The sequence below is a fragment of the Moschus berezovskii genome, chromosome 18 (genome assembly GCF_049115385.1).
Source record: "Moschus berezovskii isolate FMDL1 chromosome 18, NW_MosBer_1.0, whole genome shotgun sequence".
Lineage (NCBI taxonomy): Eukaryota > Metazoa > Chordata > Mammalia > Artiodactyla > Moschidae > Moschus > Moschus berezovskii.
In genome coordinates, this window is record NC_142477.1 from 16,858,078 (window position 1) to 16,882,800 (window position 24,723).

Below are 24,723 nucleotides of genomic sequence, written 5' to 3' on the forward strand. Positions count from 1 at the left end.
TGATAATGTTCTCTCCAGGTCTCCAAACTGCTAATATATTACTGAAGGATGTCAGGTCTAAAGGGGTTAGGAGACATAAACTAAAAACATGTTTATTGTAAAACTGAAATTATATTCAGATTAGATAAATTTATGAGTAATACACTGGTATTTGGTATCAAAGAAGGCAAGGACTTTTGATCTCTTAAACTTTGACAGGCACTAGATCCATTACATCACACCACACAATTCAAGGTATAGTTAGTTGTTTTTATCTGGTTATTTTCATTTCAGTATTACTATTTTCTTTGTATTAAAGTGGTTCACAAAAACTCAAGACAGCCAGTGTTGGTCAACAGAGGAACTCAGGAGAGAACCCTCTTTGAAGACAATATACACTTGGCACAGTAGTTTCTAAAATTAGTTCATCACTAGTCACTTAACTAAGAAAAAGTCAAATTTTAACTTGGAAGAACACCCCTAGAGATATTTCAGAAGAGATTACACATAGATAGAGAGTTAGCAGATAAAGAGACACAGATGTATAGAACAGTCTTTTGGACTCTGTGGGAGAGGGCGAGGGTGGGATGATTTGGGAGAATGGCATTGAAACAGGTATATTATCATATGTGAAACGAATCACCAGTCCAGTTTCAATGCATGATACAGAATGCTCAGGGCTGGTGTACTGGGATGAACCAGAGGGGTGGGATGGGGAGGGGTGGGATGGGGAGAGGTTTCAAGATGGGGAACACATGTACACCCGGGGTAGATTCATGTCAATGTATGGCAAAACCAATACAATAATGTAAAAAAAATAAATTAAAAGAAACCCAGAAAACATTGAAAGAATAATGAGTGGAACACCCTATCATTTACAAAAAAGGATATTAGAACACTTAAGCTGCTCTTTCAACACCCCTTAAATCATTAGAAAAAGAGCCTTCTGTTCTTCTACACAATCTATTTTTAAAAACCACACATTTTATTTGAAATGCTATGTTTCAAAATAAAATATTACATTAAAAATGTAAAGAAGAATATTTATTCTTCCAATCCATGAACATGGTATATTTCTCCATCTATTAGTGTCCTCTTTGATTGCTTTCAGTAGTGTTTTATAGTTTTCTATGTACAAGTCTTTTGTTTCCTCAGGTAGATATATTCCTAAGTATTTAATTCTTTTCGTTGCAACAGTGAATGGAATAGTTTCCTTAATTTCTCTTTCTATTTTCTCATTATTAGTGTATAGGAATGCAAGGGATTTCTGTGTGTTGATTTTATATCCTGCAACGTTACTGTAATCATTGATTAGCTCTAGTAGTTTTCTGGTAGAGTCTCTAGGGTTTTCTGTGTAGAGGATCATGTCATCAGCGAACAGTGAAAGTTTTACTTCTTCTTTTCCAATTTGTATTCCTTTTATGTCTTTTTCTGCTCTGATTGCTGTAGCCAAAACTTCCAGAACTATGTTGAATAGTAGTGGTGAGAGTGGGCACCCTTGTCTTGTTCCTGACTTTAGGGGAAATGCTTTCAGTTTTTCACCATTGAGGATAATGTTTGCTGTGGGTTTGTCATATATAGCTTTTATTATGTTGAGGTATGTCTCTTCTATTCCCACTTTCTGGAGGGTTTTTATCATAAATGGATGTTGAATTTTGTCGAAGGCTTTCTCTGCATCTATTGAGATAATCATATGATTTTTATTTTTCAGTTTGTTAATATAGTGTATTACGTTGACTGATTTGCGGATATTGAAGAATCCTTCACTTCCTAACACCATACACCAAAATAAACTCAAAATGGATTAGAGAGCTAAATGTAAGACCAGAAACTATAAAGCTCCTAGAGGAGAACGTAGGCAAAACACTCTCCGACATAAATCACAGCAGGATCCTCCATGACCCACCTCCCAGAATATTGGAAATAAAAGCAAAAATAAACAAATGGGACCTAATTAAAATCAAAAGCTTCTGCACAGCAAAGGAAACTATAAGTAAGGTGAAAAGACAGCCTTCAGAATGGGAGAAAATAATAGCAAATGAAGCAACTGATAAAGGATTAATCTCCAAATTATACAAGCAGCTCCTGCAGCTCAATTCCAGAAAAATAAATGACCCAATCAAAAAATGGGCCAAAGAACTAAACAGACATTTCTCCAAAGAAGACATAAACATGGCTAACAAACACATGAAAAAATGCTCAACATCCCTCATAATCAGAGAGATGCAAATCAAAACCACAATGAGATACCATTTCACACCAGTCAGAATGGCTGCTATCCAAAAGTCTACATGCAATAAATGCTGCAGAGGATGTGGAGAGAAAGGAACCCTCTTACACTGTTGGTGGGAATGCAAACTAGTACAGCCACTATGGAGAACAGTGTGGAGATTCCTCAAAAAACTGGAAATAGAACTGCCATATTATCCAGCAATCACACTCCTGGGCATACACACCGAGGAAACCAGAATTGAAAGAGACATGTGTACTCCAATGTTCATTGCAGCACTGTTTATAATAGCCAGGACATGGAAGCAACCTAGATGTCCATCTGCAGACGAATGGATAAGAAAGCATTGGTACATATACACAATGGAGTATTACTCAGCCATTAAAAAGAATACATTTGAATCAGTTCTAATGAGGTGGATGAAACTGGAGCCTATTATACAGAGTGAAGTAAGCCAGAAAGAAAAACACCAATACAGTATACTAACACATATATATGGAATTTAGAAAGATGCAAATGATAACCCTGTATACGAGACAGCAAAAGAGACACAGATGTATAGAACAGTCTTTGGGACTCTATGGAAGAGGGTGAGGGTGGGATGATTTGGGAGAATGGCATTGAAACACGTATGTTGTCATATGTGAAATGAATCACTAGTTCAGGGTCAATGGACGTTATAGGATGCTCTGGGCTGGCATGCGGGGATGACCCAGAGGGAGGATAAAGGGAGGAGGGAGGTGGGAGGGGGGTTCAGGAGGGGGAACTTATGTAAACCCGGGGCAAATTCATATCAATGTATGGCAAAACCAACCAATATAATATTGTAAAATAATTTGCCTCCAATAAAAAATAATTACCTAAAAAATAAATAAATAAATAAAAAATTTAAAAAAAATGTAAAGAAGAAAATTAAAATGGACATATATAACTCAGTATATTACACTGTCTTCACTCATTTATAAACAACCAAACTAAAATAGAGAAATAACTATAAAACACGATACACTATATACACACTCTTGGTGAATGCCTATCATTACAGTATTTTCACCAACAAACAAAAATGGCAAAATATTCTGTTTTCCTTGAAACCTCTCTTTTCATTATTTCTCCCTCTTGCAAGCAAAAAAGAATCCTCTCAGCTAATTGTTTTCATGCCTCAGAATGTTAAAATCAGTGATAAACATATTTACAATTTTATTTTCAAGTCTTTCTCATCTCTTTGGTGGTGGTGGTTTAGTCGCTAAGTCGTGTCTGACTCTTGCAACCCCAGGGCCTGTAGCTTGCCAGGCTCCTCTGTCCATGGGATTCTCTAGGCAAGAATACTGGAAAAGGTTGCCATTTCCTTCTCCAGTGGATCTTTCCAACCTGGGGATCTTGCACTGCAGGCAGATTCTTTACCAACTGAGCTACAAGGGAAGCCCTCTCATTTCTTTAAGACTTTCCTATAGGCGGAGCCTGGTGGCTGCCGTCTGTGGGGTGGCACAGAGTCGGACACGACTGCAGCGACTTAGCAGCAGCAGCAGAGGTAAAGTTGGACTTCCAGGTGGTACTAGTGGTAAAGAACGCACCTGCCAATGCAGCAGACTTAGAGACGTGAGTTTGATCCGTTGGTCTAGAAGATCCTCTGAAGGAGGGCACAGCAATCCCATGGACAGAGGAGCATGGCGGGCTCCATGGGGTTGCAAAGTCGGACAGGACTGAATGACTTAGCAGCATGCACAGGTAAAGTTTACTCCCAGAGACTCTCCTACATTACTGATCTCAGGATCACTCACACAAATGGGAATACAGACTTTGTTCAGTGCCTCTAGTCCAGAACAAGAAATCCCTCTTGCTCTTCTGAACATTACCTCACGGATTGTCTTTATTGTGAGAAGTCATGATACCTGTCAATTGGGAAAAAAAACCACAACCTAAAATTTAAGTTATGTTTTATCCATTAGACTTTCTTAGGACTTCAAGCTCCAGAGACAGCATCTCTAATAGCTCTGAGAGACTTGTCTGAAGAAGCAGGAGGGAAGACAGGATATATAAAGATTTTGCCTCAAAAGAAAGCTTTGGTACATACACACAATGGAGTATTACTCAGCCATTAAAAAGAATGCATTTGAATCAGTTCTAATGAGGGGGATGAAACTAGAGCCTATTATACAGAGTGAAGTAAGACAGAAAGAAAAACATCAATACAGTATACTAATGCATATATATGGAATTTAGAAAGATGCAAATGATAACCCTGTAAACGAGACAGCAAAAGAGACACAGATGTATAGAACAGTCTTTGGGACTCTGTGGGAGAGGGTTAAGGTGGGATGATTTGGGAGAATGGCATTGAAACATGTATATTATCATATGTGAAACGAATCGCCAGTTCAGGGTCGATGCATGTTACAGGATGCTCAGGGATGGTGTGTGGGGATGACCCAGAGGGAGGATAAAGGGAGGAGGGAGGTGGGAGGGGGGTTAAGGAAGGGGAACTCGTGTGCACCTGGGGCGGATTCATTTCAATGTATGGCAAAACCAACCAATAGAATATTGTGAAATAATTAGCCTCCAATTAAAAAATAATAATAATAAAAAAAGACTGTTAGTTGCAAACCAAAGGTTTATTGTTTATAAAAGAAAACCAGATAAGATAAGCGGCTTCCCTGGTGGCTCAGATGGTAAAGAATCTGCTTACAAGGAAGGAAACCTGGGTTCCATTCCTGGGTCAGGAAGATCCTCTGGAGAAGGGAATAGCAACCCACTCCAGTATACTTACCTGGAGAATCCCATTTACAGAAGAGCCTGGCATGCTATAGTTCATGGGACATGACTGAGAGACAAACACTTTCAGGTAAGACTCATCCTGAGTCTCCCCAGATACATCTTTGGGGGTGACTGCAGCAGCTGACTAGACTTGGACTTGACAGTGAACAGCCCCCCATCTCTATCCTGAGTTCCCTTGGGGCTCACTGCCTGGGTGGTTATAGTGAAGTAAAGAGTTCAATCGTGTCTGACTCTTTGTGACCCCATACACTATACAGTCCATGGAATTCTCTAGGCCAGAATACTGGAGTGGGTAGCCTTTCTCTTCTCCAGGGACTCTTCCCAACCCAGGGATTGAGCCCACATCTCCCACTTTGCACACAGATTCTTTACGAGCTGAACCACAAGGGAAGCCCAAGAATACTGGAGTGGGTAGCCTATCCCTTCTCCCGCAGATTTTCCGGACCCAGGAATTGAACCAGTGTCTCCTGCATTGTAGGCATTCTTTACCAACTGAGCTATGAGGAAGCCCATATTGTGGTGGCTATATTGTGATGTAATACCCTTTGTTCACTGATACGGCAGGCAATATTTTAGTTCTCATATCCCAGGGTGTTCCACAATCCAACAATGGGCAATGGGGTTTCTACCCTACCTAGGATGATTGTTTCCCTTTTTCTCCCCTGTTATTGAAGGACACTGCTAAGCAAAATCCCTTTGTATCAGAGCTTTCATTCACTTATGTAAATACAGTGAGAGTTTTCACCAACACTCTTCATATACAATGGTGAAGCAGAAAGGCCTGAAAGCTTAATATCAGTTACTGAGGCAAAAAGTTAAAAAGAATATTGATATTAGTTCATGTATAGATAAGGGAAGCCATAATTAAATATTTACTCGTAATTGTTATCATGCCACTTTTCTTTCAACTCTTGCAAAGTGCCAAGCACAAAAGCAAGTATCTCTTATCAGTTAACTAATATATTCATTGACGTGAATAATAGATCAATGACAAAAGGCAACAGTATCTAAATTAATTCATGCTCAACATCAAATGAATAGTTAATAGGATTTTCAACTTGATTTGTAAATTACTAGAAAATGTATAACAACATTTACTTAAGAGTGATATAAATATTAATGTAGATATGAACTATAATCTGGTGGGAAAACAATACAATATTTTAAAGACAAGGGTACAAGCTGATTTTTATTATCTGCCTTTATTTAAAACAATAAAACATAGCATGAAGCATTATTTATGTTGATTTTCAGACAATAATTTATTCTCTAACCTAGCATCTAAGTTTTTTTAACTGACTAATTTCTTAAAGAATGCAAATGTATTTAAAAGCCCTTTACAAGCTTTACTTAGAAAATCATCATAAATATTTTTAATTTATATTATATTCCAACGATGAAGGTCTTCTGCTTTTGACAACTCAATTTTTTGAACTTCATACTTTGGAATTATTACTTTTTTATTTTATTTTTTTATTGGAGGCTAATTACTTTACAATATTATATTGGTTGGTTTTGCCATACATTGACATGAATCTGCCCCTTTAATGTCATTACATTCACATATCTGTTTGCCTGTGATCATTTTGTTATTTTGGCTAATGGAGCCATGGAGAAGGAATTCCTGGTGCTTGCCCATTTCAGAAGTGGCATGCTGTTGTTGATGATAAGAATGGTCTTATGTTTTTGTCCACTATCACCTTGTCAGTCTGTCCTTAATATAGTTTATAATTTCATATAAAATTAGCATTAGTTTGAAAAATTAAATCTAGTTTATATCTGCATTAAAATTGTAAATAATTTGTTAGATCAGTGGAAAATGTACAGTGTGTGGAATAAATATCGTTTAAAAACTATAATAGCTAAAAAGGTCTGATATAAATGAAGTGCCTGTAGGAAATGCTGAAGATTTATAGAAACAAATAAATTATTTGAAGAAAGTTTCAAATTAAAATCAGTCTTGACCAGAAATATACTGGGGTTTAAAATGAAATACATAGAATGCTTGTGATTCAGATATATACTATAGTTATAGAAATAACTCGTAAAAGAAAATGTAGACAATAAAGTCAACAGTAATATATTTCAATGTCACACTCATTACTGATTTTAGATACATTTATTTAAAGAAATTTTATAATTTAAAAAGAACTTGGAAACAGAATAGAATAATTACTTAGAAAAAATAAAATGTTTAAACAACTTTTTGAAAATTATAATCTGATTATTTTTAGGAAATTGTGCCATATAACTCCACTTAGGATAAAATGTCTGATGCATAATAAAATTGTTGAAGTAACTCATAAAAATTATTACATCACTGTGAAGTATAACTTTTTCTTAATTATGAAATATCACAAACATTGAAAAGCCTTGTTTTTCCATTTGATATGTAGTATAATATTATTGTTAATAATACAATTGTTAAATAACAAGTAAGTCCTCAGTACTTAAAATAGTCCTCCAGGCTCCTCTGTCCTTGAAATTCTCCAGGCAAGAATACTGGAGTGGGTTCCCATTTCCTTCTGCAGGGGATCTTCTCAATCCAGGAATTGAATCCAGGTCTCCTGCATTGCAGGCAGATTCTTTACCATCATAGCAAAGATTCAAAAAAAAAAAAAGTATATTATTATTTTTAGGAAACTTATAACCTTTACATGGAGTAAAGACAACCTGAATAATACAAAATACAGTTAAGAATGCAAGAAATTATTTCAAAAACAATGTGGGAAGAATGCAAAATGATACTTTGCAATACAGTTTGACAGTTTCCTCCACTTATATAATCCAGCAATCACACTTTTTGCTATATACACAGAGAAGTTGAAAACATGTCCACACAAAAGCCTACACAAAGATTTTATAGTAGTTTTAGTCATAATTTTCAAAACTTGGAAGCAATCAAACCTGTCCTTTAGTAGATAAACATATAAAATGGGTTGTATATCCAGACAATGGAATATTATTCAGCACTAAAAGTAAATGAGCTATCAAGCCAGAAAACAAACAAACATGGAGATGAACCTTGAGTGCATACTGCTATTTGAAAGAAGCCAATCTGAAAAGGCTATTTACTGTATGATTCCAGTGTTGGGGAGAGAGAGGGATGAATAGGCTGAACACAGAAGAGTTTTAGGCAGTAAAAGTACTCTGTATGATACTATCATTGTGGATACATATCATTATGTTATTGTTGTTCAGTTGCTATGTCATGTCTGACTCTTCGTGACCCCCATGGAAGGTAGCCTGACAGGCTCCTCTGTCCCTGAGATTTCCCATACAAGAGTACTGGAGCTGGTTGCCATTTCCTTCTCCAGGGAATCTTCCCATATCGGGGACTGAACCTCTGTTTCCTGCATTGACAGGTGGATTCTTTACCACTGAGCCACGAGCAAAGACCAGCAATTATATACTAGGCATTAGAAAAGACTGATGCTGGGAAAGATTGAAGGCAGGAGAAGGGGATGACAGAGAATGTGATGGCTGGATGGCATCACCGATGCAATGGACATGAGTTTGAGTAAACTCTGGGAGATGGTGAAAGACAGGGAAGCCTTGCGTGCTGCAGTCCATGGGGTCACAAAGATTCAGACACAACTGAGCAACTGAACAAAAAATTAGAAATAAAAATATATTAGAGTAGACATACAGTCCTGCTCTTTCTTTCTAAATATTCTCACTTGAGAGTCTATAGTCCTGCTGACTTATTAAATCAGTAGTTCATCTATGCAAGAGTAAAAACCGAGAACCTCTGCTCTGGGCTCATTTGTCATATAAGGATTTTACTTAAGTCTTCTAACACTTGGGCTCCATTTCTAGCACTTAGGAGTTCTGGAGAAATCTGTTACCAGAGTCTGCATCTTCCATCTAAACTTTGAGTTAAGGGACACAGTGGGCTACACAGCCCCTCCCACAGTCAAGGAACATGGGACAAATGAAAAAGCCAGTGGTGAAATATGCAGTGAAATCAGTGGATACATTTGTCCAAATGTCTTAAAATGCACAACACCAAGAGTGATCTCTTGTGTAAACTGTGGACTTTGGGTGACAGTGATGTGTCAATATAGGTTCATTGATTATAACAAATGTACCCCTATGATATGGGATAACAGAGAAGTCTGTAGGTATGTAGAGAGGGGTAGGAAGTATATGGGTAATCTCTGTACCTTCTGTCCCATTTTGCAGTGAACCTAAACTGCTTTAAAATGCAAAATCTATTTTAAAGAAAAGACAACGTGGAAACCATATTGGAATTTACTTCCTTTCGTAGTTGCTAAAAAGGGTATAGATTAGATTAAAACTGAGGAGACTTCGGAAGCATTTAAGGTCCTTCAACAGAGACCAATGAAGAGACTATCCTAGATAATTTATCATGTGTCCAGGTGTTTAAAAGCAGTGTCCCCAACTGGAAAGCTCCCACAATTCCTTGTAACTCAGAATATTGCTGAGATGGGGAGGGGCTTGGTGGATGAGACTGTGAATCACTGATAGCTCTGGGTGACTTTTTTGTTGTTTTGTTTTAAATTTTCATGAAGGGGGGAAAAATGCAGCCTTGGGATCAACCATTCAGAAAGGGAAAAAAAAAATTGTACAGAAAAGAGGGACCTGGAGAAAGTATGGACACCTCTGAGTTGAGTGGAAAAAGTAGTGGTGCCAACATGATTAAGATGGGGCTTCCCTGGCAGTCCAGTGGTGAAGACTTCACCTTTCGGTGCAGGAGTATGGGTTCAATCCCTGGTCCTGGAGCTAAGACTCTGCATGTCGTGGGGCCAAAAATCCTAGACATTAAAACAAAAAAAGCAATGTTGTACAAATTCAATAAAGACATTTAAAATGGTCCATATCAAAAAGACAAAAAAATAAAAAAGATATTCAGAGTGACCTTTCCTCTAACTCATTCTGAGAGAATTGCAAAAATCTTCTTCCAGACCTGAATGTGGCAAAGACCTAGGGACTGAGGACTCTGGTAATAGAGGCTTTCTCCTGTTCTTCACTCAGAATGGCTTCTATGATCATGCAAAAAAAACAGGTTAGTCCTGTTATAGTCTGATTACCCACTTGCCCCTGGCGTTATGAATACACTTTATCTCCTTCTTCTCCCACTCATTTTTCTGAGGAGTTTTTCAGTAAAAGAAATCAATAGAAATTTCTAGATTTTCTAAACCATGACAGAGTTTAGTCTTAAAAGTTCTGACCTGACAGGAGGGGAGTTTGGGGGAGAATGAATTCATGTATATGTATTGATGTGTTCCTTTGTCGTTCACCTGAAAATATGACGTCATAGTTATTTGGATATGTTGTTCTGTTTGTTGCTAAGTCGCCAAGTCACATCTGACTCTTTTGCCACCTCATGGACTGTAGCCTGCCAGGCTCCCTTGTCCATGGAATTCTCCAGGCAAGAATACTAGAGTGGGTTGTCATTTTCTTTTCCAAGGGATCTTCACCACCCAGGTATCCAACCCATGTCTCCTGCATACCCCAACACAAAAGAAAAAACTTTTTTAAAAAATTGGCCTGAATCCTAAGAGCATTAATATCTTAGCCATAGGTATTATACAACAGTTTGAAAAGAAATACACCACTAATACAAAATGTTTGACAAACTACTTTATCACTGCATGGTCTTGATGGACAAGATGAATTGATGATATATGTTTAAGTTAAACCGCTTAGTTTCTCTTAGAGCATACCAATGCCCTAGAGAGTGAAAGATAATTGTTTGTGTTAAAGTATTTGAACAATCACAATTTTTAGGTCTCAAGAACACTGCATGTTAGTTTTATTTTAAAATCAGCAAGGAGCCAATTCTGTATCATGATTGGTTTGTGCATTTTCCTTTTCAATTCTATTAATCCTAATTTACAACTGCTGATAGTGCATTATCTTTTGGAAATGAATGCAAATGACTTCCTGAAATGGATCATTAAATATTTGCCTTTTATCAGAATACACTTAATTTACCTGCTGAAAAGTACAGCATTCAGCTACAGAAATCTATAAAAGTGAAAAATCAGTTGTGAGAAAAATAGCCAGGAACCTCTTCCCATTTTCCACACCAAATAGCACTTGGTAGTATGCGAAAACTGTTACTTAAGGCAAAGAAATATGATTGTCCTTTTTCTACTTCTGATGCGTTTAATGGACACGTCGGCTGCCGTCTATGGGATCGCACAGACTCGGACATGACTGAAGCGACTTAGCAGCAGCAGCAGCAGCAGCAGCAAAGAATGAGTAACTTTTTCCTATTGTTGTTGTTGCTATTTAGTTGCTAAGTCGTGTCTAACTATTTGTGACTCTATGGATTTTAGCCCCCATCCCCCTCTGCCCATGGAATTTTCCAGGCAAGAATACTGGAATGGATTGCCATTTTCTTCTAGAGGGGAGCTTCCCAAACCAAGGATTGAACTTGTGTCTCCTGCTTGGCAGGTGGAATCTTTATCACAGAGCCAAATCCGCCCAGCTCTTTCCTACCACAGACCTATTTTTAAATATCATCTCTTCATCCCCAAATTTGCTGCATCAAATGTTTTATTAGCTCTATAATTAATTATTACATACATACAAAAAGTGTACCACTTGAAGAGCACATCTTGATGAATTCTCAGCAAGTAACAATGTGTGAGTTGGACCATAAAGAAGGCTGAGCACCAAAGAATTGATGCTTTCAAGCTGTGATGCTGGAGAAGACTCTTGAGGGTCCCTTGGACTGCAAGGAGATCAAGTCAATCAATCCTAAAGGAAATCAACTGTGAATATTCATTGGAAGGACTGATGCTGAATCTGAAGCTCCAATACTTCGGTCACCTGATGCAAAGAGCCTACTCATTAGAAGAGACCCTGATGTAGGGAAAGATTGAGGGCAGGAGGAGAAGGGGACAACAGAGGATCAGATGGTTGGATGGCATCACCGACTCAATGGACATGAGTTTGATCAAATTCAGGGAGATGGTGAAGGACAGGGAACCCTGGCATGCTGCAGTCCCTGGGGTTGCAAAGAGTCAGATACAACTGAGCGACTGAACAGCAACAAAAATGTGTGGCCAGTAGCAGTAAACCATCCCTGATCCCTGGAGAGGTCCCCGGGTCCCTTCTCATCCTCACTGTATGTCACAAAGTTACATAGATACAAGGAATTAATTTTGCCTGTTAATGAATTGTTCATTTTCTTTTAAAAAAAATAGCTTGTGAAATTCATCCATATGCCTTTGGGTATTATAGCTCATACAGTTTGATTGCTGTTTTCAGATTCATTGTGTGAACACACCAAAATTTCTTTACCCATTTCACTGTTGAAGGACTTTTAACTATTTTGATCTAGGGATAATTTTGTATGAAACTGCTATGAACTCCCTTGTATGTGATTCTTTTGAATATGTGTAGCACTTCTCTTGAGAATTGCAGAAGAGGATCGTGAAGTCTGACTATGAATAATTCAGCTTTAGTAGATACTGCTGAACAGTTTTCAAAAAGATTGTAGCAATTTATATCCTCACTCATTGAGCATTCTGGTACCTTCTCTTTTACAGCTAACACTTGCTATTATATTCCTTTTTATTTTAGTCATTTTGATGTTTTGAATTGTGTTTTTAATGTGCATTTCCATGATGATTTACAAAGTTGAGTAACTTTTCACATGGTTATTGTGATTTGAATATATTTTCTGAATTGCCTGAAGATTTTGCTCATTTTTCTACAGGATTTTCTGACTTTTTCTCATTGATTTGCAGTTGTGTTTTTATTATTTGGAGGAAAATCTTTAGTTAGATATTTGTTCTGCAGTATCTTCTTCCAGTTTGAGGTTTTTTACCTCAATGGTATCTTTTGACAAAAAGTAAATCTTTTTAGCATAATCCAAAAACAAGATTAAACCTTTTTTCCTCCTGTTTTAGAATTTGTGCTCCCCTCTCCCACACTAAAGCAGTGGAAATGTTCTCCTATATATTCTTCTGGAATCTTTATTGTTTTACTTTTATATTTAGATGTGCAATTGATCTGCATATGTGCATGCTAAGTCACTTCATTCATGTCTGATTCTTTGTAACCCTATAGACTATAGCCCACTAGGCTTCTTTGTCCATGGAATTCTCCAGGCAAGAATACTGGAGTGGGTTGCCATGCTGTCCTCCAGGGGATCACCCCCACCCAGGGATTGAATTCTCATCTCTTATGTCTACTGCATTGACAGGTTTGTTCTTTACCACTAGTGCCGCCTGGGAAGTCCCATGATTATTTTGTATAGCATGCAGTAAGAATTGATAAATATTGGACATCTAAATGATGGGTTAAAATTAAATAACTTCTTGTAAATGTGAAATTTGCTAAGAGGATTGATCTTAGGTGTTCTCACCACACACAAAATAATCATAACCACGGGAAGTAATGAGTATGTTAATTAGTTTCATTGTAATAATAACTTCATGATGTATACACATGTAAAAACAAGGCACTGTACTTTAACATAAAATTTTTGTCAGTTATAATACTTCAATATAACTGGCATGAGGGAAGGAAAGACAGTCTGTTATCATTTCAAATTTACATCGTATCTTAGTCAGTTTGGGTTGCTATGACAGGTGATCAAAGACAGGATAGCTTATAAACAGTGAAGTTTATCTCTCACAGTTCTGGAGGCTAGAAGTTTTAGATAAAACTGCCAACGTGATGGGGATCTGGTAGAGCTCTTTCTGGCTCAGTCATAAGACTGGTTTCTCCTTATGTCCTTAAGTGGCAGAAAGAGAGTAAGGAAACTCTCTGGGGCCTCATTTACAAGGACACTAAACCCATTCATGAGGGCTTTATCCTTATGGTTTAAATGACCTCTGAAATTCCTCATCTCCAAGCCCTCACTTTGTAAGTTAGCTTCCAACCTTTGAAATTTCTGGGAGACACAAACATTCAGCCCACTGTACACTAATTTTGTTAAATATTGAATTCTATCTCTGCTTTCTATTTATTTATTGACATTTTATTTAATACATATTTTACCATTTTTTCAAGTGGATTCCCACCATGCCTAAAACAAGGATTCATGCAAAATAGAGAAATTTGAATAGTTATTTAATTAATTAAAAAAACACAGTAATATTCACTTGATATAAGCATTGGAAAGTGCCTCAAAATAGAGAAAATATTCATGAAATCTAAACTAAGCAAAGTGCTATAAGGAGAGTGACTATAAACACTGTCATACAGGTAAAATAAACATTTAAAAGGTAATAATCCTTCCAAATTCTCCAATACAGTCCTCAACAGTATGTGAACTGTGAACTTCCAGATGTTCAAGCTGGTTTTAGAAAAGACAGAGGAACCAGGGGTCAAATTGCCAATATCTGTTGGATCACTGAAAAAGCAAGAGAGTTCCAGTAAAATATCTACTTCTGCTTTATTGACTATGCCAAAGCCTTTGACTGTGTGGATCACAATAAACTGTGGAAAATTCTTAGAGAGGAGAATACCATGCCACGTCAAGGCTGCATATTGTCACCCTGCTTATTTAACTTATATGCAGAGTGCATCATGAGAAATGCTGGACTGGATGAAGCACAAGCTGGAATCAAGATTGTTGGGAGAAATATCAATAACCTCAGATACACAGAAGACACCACCCTTATGGCAGAAAGTGAAGAGGAACTAAAGAGCCTCTTGATGAAAGTGAAAGAGGATACAACTGTGTCTCTTTTGCTGTCTCGTATACAGGGTTATATTTCCATCTTTCTAAATTCCATATATATGCGTTAGTATACTGTATTGGTGTTTTTCTTTCTGGCTTACTTTACTCTGTATAATAGGCTCCAGTTTCATCCACCTCATTAGAACTGATTCAAATGCATTCTATTTAATGGCTGAGTAATACTCCATTGTGTATATGTACCAAAGCTTTCTTATCCATTCGTCTGCAGATGAACATCTAGGTTGCTTCCATGTCCTGGCTATTATAAACAGTGCTGCAATGAACATTGGAGTACATGTGTCTCTTTCAATTCTGGTTTCCTCGGTGTGTATGCCCAGAAGTGCGATTGCTGGATCATATGGCAGTTCTATTTCCAGTTTTTTTGAGGAATCTCCACACTGTTCTCCATAGTGGCTGTACTAGTTGTGGGAGAGGGTGAGGGTGGGATGATTTGAGAGAATGACATTGAAACATATATGTTGTCATATGTGAAACGAATCAGCAGTTCAGGGTCAATGCATGTTACAGGATACTCGGGGCTGGTGTGCGGGGATGACCAAGAGGGAGGATAAAGGGAGGAGGGAGGTGAGAGGGGGGTTCAGGAGGGGGAACTCATGTATACCTGGGGCGAATTCATGTCAATGTATGGCAAAACCAACCAATATAATATTGTAAAATAAAAAATAAATAAATAAAGATCAAAAAGAAGGAAAAGAAACGTAGACACAAGAAGGAACTTTAAAGTTTATGCAGGTACTGAAGGTCAGAAGAGGTAATAAGTTCAAAATCCAGGAAAACAGGTAAGGAAATAGAGCAGCAAAAAGACTGGACAACACAGGCCAGACAAAGGCACACCCTCTATACAAGAGGAATTTAAAGCCCAACTAAATATTAATGAGAGTAACAAGATATAAACATCAAATAGAGCTCCAAACTAATTAATTAATTATCACCTTATAGTCTCATTGGAAAAAAGTATGGAATATTAAGTCCTTGCAATGAAAACTCAAGACAAACAGAAACCTCCAGGATGGAAGACGAAGTAAGATAAAGAAAAGTTCATCTAATACTTTAAGTTTTCTAAGGTATAAATTTAAAGAATTTTATTGAAGAATTTTATTAAAGAAATTTATTATAATTTTCATATAATACAAGAAAGATCTACAGTGTTCAGTTCAAAGAGTTTGGGCAATTTCATACAACACTTTTTTGTTAAAACTAAAATAAAAGAACATTTATATAATCCCCCCCCCCAAAAAAAAAAAAAAAAAGAAAGTGAAAGAGGAGAGTGAAAAAGCTGGCTTAAAACTCAACTTTCAAAAAAACTAAGATCATGGCATATAGTCCCATCACTTCATGGGAAATAGATAGGAAAACAATGGAAACAGTGACACACTTTACTTTGTGGTGCTCCAAAATCACTGTAGATGGTGACTGCAGCTATGCAATTAAAAGATGCTTACTCCTTGAAAGAAAAGTTATGGCCACCCTAGACAGCATACTAAAAAGCAGAGACATTGCCATAAAAGGTCCATCTAGTCAAAGCTATGTTTTTTCCAGTAGTCATGTATGGATTTGAGAGTTGGTATAGAAGGAAAATGGCAACCCACTCCAGTGTTCTTGCCTGGAGAATCCCGGGGACGGGGGAGCCTGGTGGGCTGCCGTCTGTGGGGTCACGCAGAGTCGGACACGACTGAAGTGACTTAGCAGCAGCAGCATAGAAGGAAAGCTGAGTGCCGCAGAATCGATGCTTTCGGACTGTGGAGCTGGAGAAGACTCTTGAGAGTCCCTTGGACTGCAAGGAGATCCAACCAGTTTATCCTAAAGGAGATCAGTCCTGAATATTCATTGGAAGTACTGATGCTGTATCTGAAGCGTCAATCCTTTGGCCACCTGATGTGAAGAACTGACTCACTGGAAAAGACCATGATGCTGAGAAAGACTGAAGGCAGGAGGAGAAGGAGACGGCAAAAGATAAGCTGGTTAGATGGTATCAGCAACATAATGGATATAGGTTTGAGCAAGCCCCAGGAGTTTGTGATGGACAGGGAAGCCTGGTGTGCTTCAGTCCATGGGGTTGCAAAGAGTCACTGAACTGAACTGAATAACATAATTATGCAAGCCTTGTTTTAGACATGTTATTGCAATAAAGTCTAATATTAATAAGAGCTGTATATATTTTGAGTCCTACTCTTCATGGATCCCATGACACCTTTGTCTTAGAAAAAAGAACACTGATGATCATAGAAGTTTAAAAATACGATTCAAAACTGGCAGAAGCTCTACCCAGGTCATTGTGCTCCTATGTAGACCATTGTGTCTGAGAAAGGAAGAAGGTGAAACATTTAAGGACGTCTTCACCGAACACCGACTGAGTCAATATTTTACGAACCAGAATTTATTGTACTCAGTTCATTAGCCAGAAAGTGGCAGTTAAAGCTGGTTTTATCTTTTATCAAATCTGGTATAACATTGTTAACCAACTACACTCTTCCTAAGGATAGTGAAACTAAACACTTGTAAATTTCAGAGAATTGAGAAGGTAAGAATAATGCAGACAGAAAGAGATCCACTTAGTCTTAATCTTATTATTCTCATAACTCTTCCATTTATGGCTAAGGTCAAAATCAGGGAGAGAGAAGCATACATTTATAAGACTAAGCCTGAAATCTCTCTAAAACATGGAACTAAAAACAGAATGAATGAGTCTATGCCTCGCTTTCTTTCCATAAAATAAGTTCCATGATGTGGAAAAATATGACAATGAGTAAGAAAATCTTTTAGTTTATGGAGAGGAGTCTTGGCAAAAGAACTAAAAGGAAGAAAGACAAATTGTATGCAGCGTAAAAATCTTTTTCAAAGAAATTAAATAGCTGTTCTTTCAATATGGAGTCCAGTGTAATTAATCTGGCACCAGGAGTCTGGTTATTCTCTAAGATATGTCTCCCTGTTCAGGTGTCAGTCTCTAGAACTGGACCGATCAGATATTGCTGACAACATGCATTTCCTACACACCTGTCCTCACAGACACTTACCTCCTACATGTGTCTTCAGGCAAAAACAGCAATGGTTTGAAAAGAGGCAACCTAATATCCATACAATAAGTTATTTTGAATTCCTAATAATGGTGAACATTCACTCAAATGTGTCATAATGAGATTCCCACAAGATGAAAAGACCCTCTTACCCTCACTCATTCTCAGAGATTCATCCACAAATTTTATTTCTAGCCTTCCAATGTGTTGCTGATTTTCCTTTCTTATCCTTTTTGGATCCCTGATTATTCAGCTACATGTCTAAAGACTGCTGGAAATAACTGCTGCCTTCTCTCCTTGAGGCAAAGTGAATAATCAGATTTAATACTCATAACTACACACTGTGAAGTTATATCCCTTCCTCACTGTCTTTCAGGGAAGAGCCTGTATGAAGCTGTAATGCCACAGTCTTTCCATTTTGGGTGATATTGCATACGTGTGGAATTGCTGGTAAACAAATCATGTTTTTCTTCTAATATTTCCTTAATGCACTGACAGCAAAAACTCAACAAGGTGAGTGAGGACAAAAGGAGAAGTATCAATATAGCAGCACTCATTGTCATGGAGTCTAACTCACTTGCTCTTTCTGCTTATGTTTGCCTTCAGAATTTCCTCAACTCAACGTCACACATGACAATTTCACTTAAGGCTGGATTTTTTCTGGGATCACCCAACTTGATAACTTGGTCAGCCAAATACTCTCCAAATAATAATGAAGAGCTCACCTCTCTAAGTTTCTTGAGGCAATGCCTCAGATATACGTGCTCAGTTGTTCAGTCACGTCCGACCCTTTGTGACCCCATGGCTTGCCAGGCTTCTCTGCCCAAGAAATTTTCCAAGCTAGAATCCTGAAGTGGGTTCCCATTTCCTTCTCCATGCATATAACAAGATAGAAAATGGCTTCGGTTTTGTTCCTGCAAAATAAATGAATAGTTAAGTATAGAAGCAGTCACTTCCTTATTCAAAATCTAAAGCATCTTAGTGCAGTTTTCCAGAGCTTTATACCCTCATGCTACCTAAATCTGTTGAAGAACATTTTCTTTCACTTGGCACCTATTAAAAAAGCAACTGCTGTATAATGTGGAAAAAAACATGAAACAAATAAATAAAGCTTTGGAAGATCTCCAATGTGATAAATTCCTTCAGAATTCAAAGAGATCTATTAGAATTTGTACATTTTTGGTAATAGGACTGAATTTATACTTCATCTTGAAGTCCGCCTGTAATGCAGGAGACTCCAGTTTGATTCATGGGTCAGGAAGTCCCCCTGGAGAAGGAACAGGCTACCCACTTCAGTATTCTTGGGCTTCCCTGGTGGCTCAGATGGTGAAAAATCCACCTGCAATGTGGGAGACCTGGGCTTGATCCCTGGGTTGGGAAGATCCCCTAAAGGAGGGCATGCAACCCACTCCAGTATTTCTGCCTGGAGAATGCCCATGGACAGAGTAACCTGGTAGGCTGCAGTCCATGGGGTCACAAACAGCTGGACACGACTGAGCAACTAAGCACACACTTGAAGTCTCAAGACATTTGAAATCTCATAAATGCTAAAAAGACACAAGTGCAACAGGGCTATCTGCTGTCACCCTGTTTGTTTAACCTATATGCTCTGTACGTCATGAGAAATGCCGGGCTGGATGAGTTACAAGCTGGAATATAGATAGGGGAAACAGCAACAGGCTCAGTTATGTGGATGATACAACTCTTATGTCAGAAATCGAAAAGGAAGTAAAGAGCCTCTTGAGGGTTAAGGAGGAGAATGAAAAAGCTGCCTTTAAACTAAATATTAAAAAAGAAAAAAAAAACAAAACACCTAGGATCATGGCATCCAGGCTCATTACTTCATGGCAAATAGAAAGGGAAAAGGTGGACATAATGACATATTTCCTCTCCTTGGGCTCTAAAATCACTGTGGATGGTGACTGCAGCCATGAAATCAGAAGACGATTGCTTCTTGACAGGGAAGCTATGACAAACCTAGACAGAGTTTTGAAAAGCAGAAATATTACTCTGCTGACAAAGGTCTGTGTAGTTAAGGCTATGGTCTTCCCAGTGGCCACACACAATTGTGAGAGCTGAACCATAAAAAAGGCAGAGCACCAAAGAAGTGATGCATTCAAACTGTGGTGCTAGAGAAGACTCCTGAGGGTCCCTTGGACAGAAAGGAGTTCAAACCAGTCGATCCTAAAGGAAATCAGTTCTGAATATTCATTGGAAGGACTGATGCTGAAGCTCCAATACTTTGGCCACCTGATGTGAGGTGTTGACTCATTGCAAATGACCCTGATGTTGGGAAAAATTGAAGGCAGGGAAAGGAGACAATAGAGAATGAGATGGTTGAATGGCATCTTCGACTCAATGGACATGAGTCTGAGCAAACTCCAAGAGTTGGTGATGGACAGTCAAGCCTGGCCTACTGCAGTACTGCTGCTGCTGCTGCTGTGTCACTTCAGTCGTGTCCGACTCTAAGTTGGACAGGACTAAGTGACTGAACTGAACTGAGAGTCAATCTACAAGTCCAGGAATTTACAAATTCCTACTTTCATGTTCCATGATGCATGTTGTAGTAATCCATGGACTCTCAAAATATGTGAAATGCAAAATTACTAACTGTCCAATGTAGTTATTATCAAGTCTATACCCAGTATTGTTTTTTGTATATATATGTAATCTTTATCCACGATTACTTTGGTTGGTGGTTGAATCACTAAGTTGTGTCTGATCCTTGTGACCCCATAGGCTGTAAACTCCCACTCTGCTCTGTCCATGGGATTTCCCCTGGTAAGAACACTGGCATGGGTTTCCTTCTTCAGGGGATCTTCCTGATCCAGGTAACAAAGCTGCATCTCCTGCACTGCAGGTGATTTCTTGCATTGCAGGCAGATTCTTTACCAACTGTGCCACCAGGGAAGCATATATATATGAAACTATTGTTATTCAGTCATGAAGTGGTGTCTGTCTCTTTGTGACCCCATGAACTGCAGCATGCCAGGCTTCCCGGTACTTCAGTATGTCTCCAAATTTGCTCAAACTCATATCCATTGAATCAATGATGTGCTATTTATGTAGAAATGGCAACCCACTCCAGTGTTCTTGCCTGGAGAATCCCAGGGACGGGGGAGCCTGGTGGGCTTCCGTCTATGGGGTCACACAGAGTCGGACACGACTGAAGTGACTTAGTAGCAGCAGCAGCAGCATACATGCACATCCACAGCTGGGTATTGGTTTTGCTTTTGCTCCATCCCTTCATTCTTTCTGGAGTTATTTCTCCACTGATCTCCAGTAGCATACTGGGCACCTATCGACCTGGGGAATTCCTCATTCAGTAGGCTATCATTTTGCCCTTTGATACTGTTCATGGGGTTCTCAAGGCAAGTATATGAAGTGGTTTGCCATTCCTTTCTCCAAGGGACCACATTCGGCTGTGGTCCATGTGCTCAGATCGACTAGTTTCCTGTGATTATGATTTCAGTGTGTCTGCCCTCTGATGCACCCTCGCAATACCATCTTAGTTGGGTTTCTCTTACCTTGGGTGTGGGATATCTCTTCACAGCTGCTCCAAGAAAGCGTAGCCGCTGCACCTTACCTTGGATGAAGGGTATATCCTCAAGGCCGCCCCTCCTGACCTTGAACGTGGAGTAGCTCCTCTCAGCCCTCCTGGGCCAGCGCAGCCACCGCCTATTGGACGTGGGGCAGCTCCTCTCGGCCACGCCTCTTTGCGTGGTCGGTTGCGCCAGGGCCAGCGTCTCTCCTGTCTGTGCCTCCCGGGCAGGCGTGCTGATTGCAGCCATGAAATTAAAAGACGCTTACTCCTTGGAAGGAAAGTTATGACCAACCTTGATAGTATACTAAAAAGCAGAGACATTACTTTGCCAACAAAGGTCCATCTAGTCAAGGCTATGGTTTTCCCGTGGTCATGTATGGATGTGAGAGTTGGACTGTGAAGAAAGCTGATCGCTGAAGAATTGATGCTTTTGAACTGTGGTGCTGGAGAAGATTCTTGAGAGTCCCTTGGACTGCAAGGAGATCCAACCAGTCCATTCTAAAGGAGATCAGTCCTGGGTGTTCATTGGAAGGACTGATGCTAAAGCTGAAACTGCAATACTTTGGCCACCTCATGCGACGAGTTGACTCACTGGAAAAGACTCTGATGCTGGGAAAGGTTGGGGGCGGGAGGAGAAGGGGACGACCGAGAATGAGATGGCTCGATGACATCACCGACTCTGTGGACATGAGTTTGAGTGAACTCTGGGAGTTGGTGATGGACAGGGAGGCCTGGCGTGCTGTGATTCATGGGGTCGCAAAGAGTCGGACACGACTGAGCGACTGAACCGAACTGAACTGATACATGCACATAGATGTATTTGTATATATTTTAATATATATAAGTAACCTCCATACTCTTCGCATGAGGTGGCCAAAGTATTGCAGTTTCAGCTTTGCATCAGTCCCTCCAATGAACACCCAGGATCGATCTCCCCCAGAATGGACTGGTTGGATCTCCTTGCGGTACAAGGGACTCTCAAGAGTCTTCTTGGGCTCCGGGAGTTGGTTATGGACAGGGAGGCCTGGCGTGCTGTGATTCGTGGGGTCGAGGAGACTCGGACATGACTGAGCGACTGAACTGAACTGAACCTCTATACAATATTATATACAAATTAAATCAAACCATTCTTCTCAAATGCACATTTCTTTATCCTTTAGAGCTATTTGCTGCTACTGCTACGTCGCTTCAGTCGTGTCCGACTCTGTGCGACCCCATAGACGGCAGCCCACCAGGCTCCGCCGTCCCTGGGATTCTCCAGGCAAGAACACGGGAGTGGGTTGCCATTTCCTTCTCCAATGTGTGAAAGCGAAAAGTGAAAGTGAAGTCGCTCAGTCGTGGCCGACTAGTAGCGACCCCATGGACTGCAGCCCACCAGGCTCCTCTGTCCATGCGATTTTCTAGGCAAGAGTACTGGAGTGGCTTGCCATTTAGAGCTATTTACAGGGTATAATTCAAATTCTGACTATAACCTCCCTATTTTATTTTTCTCAAAGCTTTGTCACAAGTTCTCTATTCTCCCTTCCATTTTTTTTTTTTTTGTCTACTTTTAAATTTTATCCTATTCTCACTTTTTCTATATATTCTCAATAGCACTATGAGAATTGAATCTAATGCACCTTGTTACCTTATTTCTATGATAAAATAAATAGAAATAAACTTACAAAAAAATCTGTGAAAAGGAGGCTCCCTGTTTGCCAAGGATTATTGTGTAACATTTTTGCATGGAATTATTTTTTAGTTAATTAGGATAACAGTTTAAATATTTCATTATGCAATGCAAACATAGAATGCAAACAAGCCTGAATGATGGACTAGTTGAGCATGTGAGAATACTATTCAGCAGGGGAGTTTTTAAGACTGCATTTAGATGGGGGAAATAGCTAAATTTGGGTTAGTTGAAGTATAGCTTGAGGACTGTTTTGATTTTTTCAAAGTCATTTACCCTAGAATGAGATTTAGCTACTACATCAAGAAAAGGGCAAGCATAGCACTAATCTCTTAAAGTAGTTGGGAATAGACCTAGGTCATCTATCTATCTATAGATGCTGCATGCTTTGTGAAAGTATTATCAGGTTTAGTTGCAGTGGGCCACAGAGAATTCCAGCTGGTTCGTTTCTTTTAATTGATGTTATCCTCATTTAAAATTTCCTAGTTCTAATTTGACTGAGGATTATTAAGTAAAATGGAATAATGCTCTTTGAGACTAGACTTTATAATAATGGATCTTGCCATCATTATCAGTACAACGAAATGATATTGGGTTGGCCAAAATGTTCATTTGGGTTTTTCCATAGCTATTAGGGAAAAATCTGAGTGAGTTTCTGGCTAACTCAATATTTTTAAATCCTGTAGTAAGATGATTACCTTCAGTTGTCATAGACCAAACCATCACTTCATCTGAAGAGTTGCCTCAAACACTTTTTTAGGGAAAACTCACTTACAAAATACCACAAAACATGTTTATTTCCCTTTAGACTTAGTACCAGAAGGTTAATAGGATTATAGTGTATCAGATGTGTCATGAAAACATTGTTTTTCAGTGATACATTCTACATCCTAATTTATACCTCATTATCTTGTCTGCAGCAAAGTAATCCTAGGGTATGTAAAACTACATTAGAATGATTGCTCAAGGGGAATAAATGTATTTTAACATTTTCTTGTCCCTGAGATATCTATTTTAATGTGCTTGCTCTGAAACTACAAGGCAGTATTTTTTAACTTTAACATAATTTTCTTCAGATCAATAAACATAATCAGATTCCTCATTTCTGATTCTCCTACTAACAAGGTATTTTAAACTAAAAAATCTGGAGTGGTAATCACATTATTCTTCTGTATCTAAATTGGAATTCTCCAGGCCAGAATACTGGAGTGGGTAGCCTTTTCCTTCTTTAGGGGATCCTCCCAACCCAGGGATCGAAGCCACGTCTCCCTCGTTGCAGGCAGATTCTTTACCTTCTGAGCCACCAGGGAAGCCACATATTTAAATTAGAAAATTAAAATATGATATTTCAAGTTTAAAAAGTACTATGATTTGCAAAACATTTATTTTCAAATTATTTTTGCTGTGAATACTGCTATGTAAGTCTAACTGATTTATTAGAAAGTAAAATTAAAGTGTTTCCTTTATTTTCTATGGTATAATAAGAGTCAGGAGCTTCCTAGGTGGTGCTAGAGGTAAAGAACCCACTTGCCAATGCAGGAGACAAGACACAGGTTTGATCCCTGGGTTAGGAAGATCCCCTGGAGGAGGGCATGGCAACCCACTCCAGGATTCTTGCCTGGAGAATCCCATGAAGAGAGAAGCACGGCACTACAGTCCCTAGGGCTGGAAATAGTTGGACATGGCTGAAGTGACTTAGCATGCATAAATAGAGTCAGTTGCAAAGTATCAAAATGATTTTATAATCCATTTTTCCCCTGTAAGAGGCTCCCTCTTTATTTTGTATTATTACTTATTATTTATGATGCAGCATAAGATCAG